This window comes from Rhyacophila brunnea, unplaced genomic scaffold (assembly GCF_057557595.1).
Source record: "Rhyacophila brunnea isolate RB1 unplaced genomic scaffold, BYU_Rbru_1.0 scaffold_276, whole genome shotgun sequence".
NCBI lineage: Eukaryota > Metazoa > Arthropoda > Insecta > Trichoptera > Rhyacophilidae > Rhyacophila > Rhyacophila brunnea.
Genome location: NW_028232941.1, coordinates 25,001 through 35,000, shown reverse-complemented (window position 1 = coordinate 35,000; position 10,000 = coordinate 25,001). Strand labels below are relative to the sequence as shown.

General features: G+C 48.1%; 3 non-coding genes across 3 annotated transcripts in view; all 3 read right to left on the bottom strand.

Annotated features, from left to right (window-relative positions):
• The window catches only part of LOC147068697 (large subunit ribosomal RNA), a 4,110-nt gene extending 2,050 nt beyond the window's left edge, over positions 1–2,060 (bottom strand). The window contains exon 1 of the ribosomal RNA XR_015071297.1: positions 1–2,060. This exon is cut by the window's left edge and continues 2,050 nt beyond it. This is a non-coding gene — a ribosomal RNA (large subunit ribosomal RNA).
• A 394-nt stretch (positions 2,061–2,454) lies between these two features.
• Positions 2,455–2,616, bottom strand: LOC147068696 (5.8S ribosomal RNA). Its single transcript, XR_015071298.1, has one exon. It is a non-coding gene; the product is annotated as a 5.8S ribosomal RNA (ribosomal RNA).
• A 152-nt stretch (positions 2,617–2,768) lies between these two features.
• On the bottom strand, positions 2,769–4,712 carry LOC147068695 (small subunit ribosomal RNA). Its single transcript, XR_015071294.1, has one exon. It is a non-coding gene; the product is annotated as a small subunit ribosomal RNA (ribosomal RNA).
• Positions 4,713–10,000: the final 5,288 nt, after the last annotated feature.

Genomic DNA, 10,000 nt, shown 5'->3' with positions numbered 1-10,000 from the left:
GGAACGATTTTTAAGACGGTTCCGCAGCCGGGTTCCGGAACTGCAACCGGATTCCCTTTCGCCCGACGGGTGTTATTTTATATACAATATATATAGAACTTTACACCATCATCAACATCGGATTTCTCCTAGGGCTTAGGATCGACTAACTCGCGTGCAACGGCTGTTAACGCGAAACCCTTCTCCACATCAGCCCTCAAGGACCTCGCTTGAGTATTTGCTACTACCACCAAGATCTGCGCCGACGGAGGCTCCAGGCGGGCTCACGCCCAGACCCTTCTGCGCACACCGCCGCGGCCATCCTACTCGTCGCGGCTTCAAGACGCCCCCGCCGTGAGGCGGGTGCGCCCCGCCTGCCTGCGACGGTCGAGTATAGGCTGAACGCTACAGCGCCATCCATTTTCAGGGCTGGTTGCTTCGGCAGGTGAGTTGTTACACACTCCTTAGCGGATTCCGACTTCCATGGCCACCGTCCTGCTGTCCTGAGCGACCAACGCCTTTTATGGTTTCCGATGAGCGTTCATTGGGCGCCTTAACTCGACGTTTGGTTCATCCCACAGCGCCAGTTCTGCTTACCAAAATTGGCCCACTTGGCACTCCCATCCGAGCTCCGACTTCATCTTCGAGCAAGACGGAGATCTCACCCATTTAAAGTTTGAGAATAGGTTGAGGCCGTTTCGGCCCCAATGCCTCTAATCATTCGCTTTACCGGATGAGACTGTGTGAATGTAGCGCGCCCGCGAGGGGCGCGAACATATTTCTCGAGCGCCAGCTATCCTGAGGGAAACTTCGGATGGAACCAGCTATTAGATAGTTCGATTAGTCTTTCGCCCCTATACCCAGTTCCGACGATCGATTTGCACGTCAGAATCGCTTCGGTCCTCCATCAGGGTTTCCCCTGACTTCGACCTGACCAGGCATAGTTCACCATCTTTCGGGTCCCAGCGTGTACGCTCTCAGTGCGTCTCGATAATAACAACGGTGGCTTTTTCGAAACGCCTCGGGAATGCGGCGGGACCGCGGAAACGGTCCGCGCATCTTCCCTCCGGCGCGACCGAGGCCGCGCCTTTCACTTTCATTGCGCCTCTGGGTTTAGTGTAAAAAAATCCCAATGACTCGCGCACATGCTAGACTCCTTGGTCCGTGTTTCAAGACGGGTCCTGTGAGTGCCCAAAACAAACCCACCGCCGACCGGGACGCGTCCCGTCCGAGAGCGCGCCGCTAACCACGACGGCCGACGCGCGACACCCGCGGCGCACGAGGCGCCGGGGGCCGCACGAAGGTCGCCGCTGCGGCGCGACGGACGACCGGCCGAAGCCGGGCGGACGCGAACCTCGTTCTCTACCGTCGCGTGCGGCGGCCGTGGACGCCGCGGCTCCGCCCCTCGTCGAGGGACGGGACAACCGCACGGCGCATTCGACCGCAGCGCGACGGGTCGCGGTGTTATACTGAGGGAGAAGTGCACGCACTCCGGGGGCCCGTCGGCGAACCCGCGCCCCCCCCTGCCGGCGCACCCGCGAAGGCGCGTCGGCAGAGGGTGAGCGGCGAGACGCGGACCCCGGCGGAAGAGCGATGAATCTCCCCGTTCGCTCGTTTGAGTTCCACAGGTTTACCCCTGAACGGTTTCACGTACTCTTGAACTCTCTCTTCAAAGTTCTTTTCAACTTTCCCTCACGGTACTTGTTCGCTATCGGTCTCGTGGTAGTATTTAGCCTTAGATGGAGTCTACCACCCGCTTAGGGCTGCACTCTCAAGCAACCCGACTCTGGGGAGAGAGACCGTCGCGGCCGGCTACCGTCACCACGGGCCTGGCACCCTCTACGGGTAAACGGCCCCGTTCAAGATGAACTTGGACTGGCAGCCGTGACTAATGACCGCGCGTGTATGTATAATTCTCCTCCCGAACGCTACATTTCCCGGCGGCCCGCCGGGGCCGCAGGATTCAGCGCTGGGCTCTTCCCGTTTCGCTCGCCGCTACTCGGGGAATCCTCGTTAGTTTCTTTTCCTCCGCTTACTGATATGCTTAAGTTCGGCGGGTGATCTCTCCTGATTTGAGGTCGACAAACAGTTTGCGTGCAAAATGACGCATGCGAGCGCTCAGACTCACGCGCGGCGACGCCTTTTACGGGTTGTGTGCGTGTGTGCGCAGCGGCTTTTGCAAGTCACCGCGCTCACGCCACGTTCCAGTGCGTGCGCGCGAAGCGAGCGCCCGATGCGAGCGCACTGAGGCGCTACATTCGCACAGGGCGCGCCCGACAACAGGCGTCGATAAATATTTGACCGGACGCCCGGAAGGACGGGTGGGTGGCGGAGGCGTGCGTGTGCACGCGACCTATCCCCCCCCCCCGCCGACCTGGCGACGCCGGCAACTGCTCGCGAACAGCCACACACACACACACACAAGTGTGTGTGTGTGTTATATGACCGTTCGCAGTCTGGTGTTTCTGGTGTACGCGACCCTCAAACAGGAGTGGTCCGTCGACAAACTACGTCTTGCTCGGACCGCAATGTGCGTTCGAAATGTCGATGCTCATGTGTCCTGCAGTTCACACTCTGACGCGCATTTAGCTGCGTTCTTCATCGACCCACGAGCCGAGTGATCCGCCGTTCAGGGTAATCTAGTGATTACATATTGTTGTTGTTATATTGTTTCGTTTTCGGCATATTATATATTTCATAATGCACATGCGAGATGTGCAAAATAAATTTATATAAAAAAAAAAAATTACACGTTACGCGTACACGCGCACATGTTCGTTTCGCACAGGAAATGATCCTTCCGCAGGTTCACCTACGGAAACCTTGTTACGACTTTTACTTCCTCTAAATGATCAAATTCGGTCAAACTTTCCGGCGCGTCAGAGGCCCACGAGGAGCTTCCGCGCGCCAGTCCGAAGACCTCACCAAATCATCCATCGGTAGTAGCGACGGGCGGTGTGTACAAAGGGCAGGGACGCAATCAACGCGAGCTGGTGACTCGCTTTTACTAGGAATTCCTCGTTCATGGGGGAGAATTGCAAACCCCAATCCCTATCACGAAGGGGTTTCATCGGGTTACCCGGGCCGTTAAGCCAAGGAGGACACGCTGATCCCTTCAGTGTAGCGCGCGTGCGGCCCAGGACATCTAAGGGCATCACAGACCTGCTATTGCTCAATCTCGTGCGGCTATATATACCGCCGGTCCCTCTAAGAAGATTTTCATTGTACGCCGGTAGTGAAGACCGCGACGCGCCCGCGCCTCCGACGCAGAACGCCAAAGGACACGGACGCGCGCGGACCCTCGTGATACCGGTTGTACGTCTATTTAATAGGCTAGAGTTACGTTCGTTACCGGAATTAACCTGACAAATCGCTCCACCAACTAAGAGCGGCCATGCACCACCACCCACCGAATCGAGAAAGAGCTGTTAATCCGTCAATCCTTCCAGTGTCCGGGCCTGGTGAGTTTTCCCGTGTTGAGTCGAATTAAGCCGCAGGCTCCACTCCTGGTGGTGCCCTTCCGTCAATTCCTTTAAGTTTCAGCTTTGCAACCATACTCCCCCCGGAGCCCGAAAGCTTTGGTTTCCCGGGAGCTGCCCACCGGGTTAAAATAATGAAACTTCGGCGGATCGCTGGCTGGCATCATTTATGGTTAGAACTACAGCGGTATCTAATCGCCTTCGAACCTCTAACTTTCGTTCTTGATTAATGAAAACACCTTTGGCAAATGCTTTCGCTTTAGTCCGTCTTGCGACGATCCAAGAATTTCACCTCTAACGTCGCAATACGAATGCCCCCAGTTGTCCCTATTAATCATTACCTCTGGTATCAGAAAGCCAACAAAACAGAACCGAGGTCCTATTCTATTATTCCATGCGTACAATATTCAGGCAAAACTTAGCCCGCTTTGAGCACTCTAATTTGTTCAAAGTAAACAGCCGCGACGGCCCGCCTCGGCGAACGGCCGACCTTGCGGCCGACCGACGCCGGATGGCGAAGGACGCACCGGCGAGAAGCCCCGCAGACGTGCCTGTCGTACCGCAGTCGGTAGACCGACACCGCAGGACACAATTTCAACTACGAGCTTTTTAACCGCAACAACTTTAGTATATGCTATTGGAGCTGGAATTACCGCGGCTGCTGGCACCAGACTTGCCCTCCAATGGATCCTCGTTAAAGGATTTAAAGTGTAATCATTCCGATCACGAGGCCTCGGACGAGTCCCGTATCGTTATTTTTCGTCACTACCTCCCCGTGCCGGGAGTGGGTAATTTGCGCGCCTGCTGCCTTCCGTGGATGTGGTAGCCGTTTCTCAGGCTCCCTCTCCGGAATCGAACCCTGATTCCCCGTTACCCGTGACAACCATGGTAGTCGCATAAACTACCATCGACAGTTGATAAGGCAGACATTTGAAAGATGCGTCGCCGGTGCTAGACCGTGCGATCAGCTCAAAGTTATCTAGAGTCATCTCGAAGAGCGACGGACGACGCGAGCGCCGACCGCCGATTGGTTTTTGATCTAATAAAAGCATTCCTCACGTTCCCGTTCAGAATTACGTTTGCATGTATTAGCTCTAGAATTGCCACAGTTATCCAAGTAACTGTGTACGATCTAAGGAACCAAAACTGATATATTGAGCCATTCGCGGTTTCACCTTAATTAGGCTCATACTGAGACTTGCATGGCTTAGTCTTTGAGACAAGCATATGATTACTGGCAGGATCAACCAGGGAGCTGCTCTGCGAGGCCGCGGGCGCGCGCGCACTGGGCGCGCCGACACCCGCGATCCACACGTCACACGCGAACGCGCACCGGAGTCACCCGGCGGGCGACGCTGGCTCTCTCTTTCGATTTTTAACGTGCCGACGCACGAGATACAACGGATTGTATGCATACATACGCACAGAGCACGAGATCGTGCTCCGCGTTTCTCAATTTCCCATCGTAAAACGTGCACACCGAAAACGCACGCCGTCGGCGCGGTAAACGGAGCGACGGAGGCTGAAACGCCGTCCGCCGTCACTCGACAGGATGATTCTGCTAGCGCGGAACTCCAGAGTGATGCGATCGCATAGGCCGCGGCGACGAAATATAATCGCACGCCGGGTGAGTGTCTCGTCTCGCAAATGTACCGCCGACGCGGCCGAATGGCCGCCGCAGTTTGCGAACGCCGTGAAGGAAGTCTTGTCAAAGACGACAACCCACTGCTATACGATGGATGAGGGGAGAGACCCAGACGACAACAACAACGAATACGGACACGGCAATGTTGGGTAGCGCAATAATCCGTCGCCATTATTTTATCGTACAGTTCTCTCCTGCGTACATTTTCCCTCACACATTATAGTGTAAACGCGGCGCACTACCGGCCGCGTAACCGAAATAACACTACAAAAGGCGAAGGTGACGATTCTCTTTAGGTTTAATCTTTCATTTGAAATTTCGAATTGCGAATTGCGAATATATATTTTGGTAATTTGGATAATTTTTTTTTTTTAATTTCAATTTTTTTTTTTTTTTTTTTTTTTTTCATCCATCATTATGAATGATATAAAACCATTGAAATAAATATCATTATGAGAACGTTATATTACGCTCGCCACCGAACGGTCGAGGGTGGGCTGAAATGCCGATACGACGCAAATATAGCTTGCCAGGCGGACGCGGTCTCGTACTTCGTCTCGTACGGTCTCGTCTCGGTCTCGTACTTCGTTCGCAAACCGTCAAGAGTGCCAAACAAAATGTAGCATAGCATTGATAAAGCGCCGCACTACCGACCGCGTGACCGAAATATCACTACAAAAGGCGAAATTGACGATTCTCTTTAGGTTTAATCTTTCATTTGAAATTTCAAATTGCGAATTGCGAATATATATTTTGGTAATTTGTTTGGTTAAATTTTTTTTTTTAAATTTCTAATTTTTTTTTCCATCATGATAAGATATGATGTATGAAAAAAAAAATTAGGTTATATTATGTTAGGTTAGGTTAGGTTAGGTTAGGTTAGGTTAGGTTAGTTTAGGTTAGATTAGGTTAGTTGAGGTTAGGTTAGTTTTTGTTTAGGTTAGGTTAGGTAAGGTTAGATTAGGTAAGGTTAGGTTAGGTTTAGCTTAGGTTAGGTTGTGTTAGGTAAGGTAAGGTTATGTTAGGTTATGTTAGGTTAGGTTAGGTGAGGTGAGGTTAGGTCAGGTTAGCGAAAGAACGTAGTCGACGAGAGCGCCGCTTTAAGCGAGCCATGGGCCCTCCTGGCTAGCTAAATCTGCGTCCCGCCGGCATCGTCTACTTGACATGCCGGAGGGACGCAGATTTAGCTAGCCAGGAGGGCCCATGTCTCGCTAAAAGCTGCGCTCTCGTCGACTACGTCCGTTCGCTGACCTGACCTAACCTCACCTCACCTAACCTAACCTAACATAACCTAACATAACCTTACCTAACCTAACACAACCTAACCTAAACTAAACCTAACCTAACCTTACCTAATCTAACCTTACCTAACCTTACCTAAACAAAAACTAACCTAACCTAACCTAAACAAAAACTAACCTAACCTAACTTAAACTAACCTAACCTAACCTAAACTAACCTAAACAAAAACTAACCTAACCTAAGCAAAAACTAACCTAAACAAAAACAAACCTAACCTAAACAAAAACTAACCTAACCTATCCTAAACAAAAACTAACCTAACCTAACCTAATCATACCTAACGTGACCTAACCTAACCTAAACTAACCAATTTTTTTTTTCATACATCATTTATTATTATGATGAATACCATAAAAAAATATCAATATCATATCGTTATAGGGCATAAACGTGATCAACGAGCGTGTCACTGATCATTTTAAATGCGCCCGATACGCCTCACCTGAAAGAATATTTCATTGTCTTCATTTCGACGTTCAACATAGGAATAGGTAAGTAAAGCGCGAGGGCGAGTTCTAGCGGTAAAATTTGATGTTAAAATAATTTTTCATCCAACATATATTATTATGATAGATATCATATACCGTTGACATGTCGATAACATAATATCGTCATAATACGCACGCCGCCGAACGCGGCGAGAGTCGGACGTGAAGTGCACGATGCACGACGATTAAGCTCGCCAGGCGGGCCACGTGTCGCGCTCTAAGCGGCCCTCTCGTGCGTCGTCGACGGCCGAAACGGCGATGTCTCGCTTTAAACGGCGCTCTCGTCGACGACGTTCGTTCGCAGACCTAACCTAACCTAAACTAACCTAACCTAACCCAAACACAAAAACTAACCTAACCTAACCTAACCTTACCTAACCTAACCTAAGCTAATTTAAATAAAAAAAAAAAAAATCTTTTTTTTTACATCCATCATATTATTAACATTATATATATATAACGAAGAATTAAAAAAAAAAAAAAAAAAAAAAAAAAATTAAAATAAACCTTACCTAACCTTACCTAACCTAACCTAAGCTAATTAAAATAAAAAAAAAAAAATCTTTTTTTTTACATCCATCATATTATATTATTATGAAATATCAATATTATATCGTCATAAGGCATGAACGTAATCGTAAGATAATTTCATTGTCTAGTTCTAGCGGTATAATTTGATGTTGAAATAATTTTTCATTTCTTTTCATTCATCATACATTATTATGATAGGTATAATATACCATTGACATAACGATAATATAATGTCGTTTAAATACGCACGAACCGGCGAGAGTGGGACGTGTGAAGTGCACGATGCCGGCGGGACTCAGATTTAGCTGGCCAGGCGGGCCCGTGTCACGCTTTAAGCGGCGCTCTCGTCCGTCGTCGACGGCCGAAGCAGCGACCTCGTCGTCGAAGGATGTCTCGCTTTAAACGGCGCTCTCGTCGACGACGTTCGTTCGCCAACTTAACCCAACCTAACCTTACATAAACCTAACCTGACCTAACCTAACCATATTATCGTCATAATACGCACGCCGCCGAACCGGCGAGAGTCGGACGTGAAGTGCACGATGCACGACGATTTAGCTCGCCAGGCGGGCCACGTGTCGCGCTCTCGTGCGTCGTCGATGCATGTCTCGCTTTAAGCCGCGGTCTCGTACTTCGTTCGCAAACCGTCAAGAGTGCCAAACAAAATGTAGCATAGTATTGATAAAGCGCCGTACTGTTAATAATGTAAATGAAATATGAACAATGTAATAGTGAAGTAATAACCCTCGTACGAAAAACCAAGGAATTCAATAAAAGCAGAAATAAAAAAAATTTAAATAAACCTCACCTAACCTTATCTAACCTAAACCCTATCTAATTTAAATTGAAAAAAAAAAAACATTTTTTTTTCATCCATCATACAATATTATGATAGATATCATATATCGATAACATATTATCGTCATAATACGCACGCCGCCGAACCGGCGAGAGGCGGACGTGAAGTGCACGATGCACGACGATTTAGCTCGCCAGGCGGGCCACGTGTCGCGCTCTCGTGCGTCGTCGATGCATGTCTCGCTTTAAGCCGCGGTCTCGTACTTCGTTCGCAAACCGTCAAGAGTGCCAAACAAAATGTAGCATAGTATTGATAAAGCGCCGTACTGTTAATAATGTAAATGAAATATGAACAATGTAATAGTGAAGTAATAACCCTCGTACGAAAAACCAAGGAATTCAATAAAAGCAGAAATAAAAAAAATTTAAATAAACCTCACCTAACCTTATCTAACCTAAACCCTATCTAATTTAAATTGAAAAAAAAAAAACATTTTTTTTTCATCCATCATACAATATTATGATAGATATCATATATCGATAACATATTATCGTCATAATACGCACGCCGCCGAACCGGCGAGAGGCGGACGTGAAGTGCACGATGCACGACGATTTAGCTCGCCAGGCGGGCCACGTGTCGCGCTCTCGTGCGTCGTCGATGCATGTCTCGCTTTAAGCCGCGGTCTCGTACTTCGTTCGCAAACCGTCAAGAGTGCCAAACAAAATGTAGCATAGTATTGATAAAGCGCCGTACTGTTAATAATGTAAATGAAATATGAACAATGTAATAGTGAAGTAATAACCCTCGTACGAAAAACCAAGGAATTCAATAAAAGCAGAAATAAAAAAAATTTAAATAAACCTCACCTAACCTTATCTAACCTAAACCCTATCTAATTTAAATTGAAAAAAAAAAAACATTTTTTTTTCATCCATCATACAATATTATGATAGATATCATATATCGATAACATATTATCGTCATAATACGCACGCCGCCGAACCGGCGAGAGGCGGACGTGAAGTGCACGATGCACGACGATTTAGCTCGCCAGGCGGGCCACGTGTCGCGCTCTCGTGCGTCGTCGATGCATGTCTCGCTTTAAGCCGCGGTCTCGTACTTCGTTCGCAAACCGTCAAGAGTGCCAAACAAAATGTAGCATAGTATTGATAAAGCGCCGTACTACCGACCGCGTGACCGAAATATCACTACAAAAGGCAAAATTGACGATTCTCTTTAGGTTTAATCTTTCATTTGAAATTTCGAATTGCGAATTGCGAATATATATTTTGGTAATTTGTTTGGTTAATTTTTTTTTTTTAAATTTCTAATTTTTTTTTCCATCATGATAAGATATGATGTATGAAAAAAAAAATTAGGTAATATTATGTTAGGTTAGGTTAGGTTAGGTTAGGTTAGGTTAGGTTAGGTTAGGTTAGGTTAGTTTAGGTTAGATTAGGTTAGTTTAGGTTAGGTTAGTTTTTGTTTAGGTTAGGTTAGGTAAGGTTAGATTAGGTAAGGTTAGGTTAGGTTAGGTTTAGTTTAGGTTAGGTTGTGTTAGGTAAGGTAAGGTTATGTTAGGTTATGTTAGGTTAGGTTAGGTGAGGTGAGGTTGGGTCAGGTTAGCGATCGAACGTAGTCGACGAGAGCGCCGCTTTAAGCGAGCCATGGGCCCTCCTGGCTAGCTAAATCTGCGTCCCGCCGGCATCGTCTACTTGACATGCCGGAGGGACGCAGATTTAGCTAGCCAGGAGGGCCCATGTCTCGCTAAAAG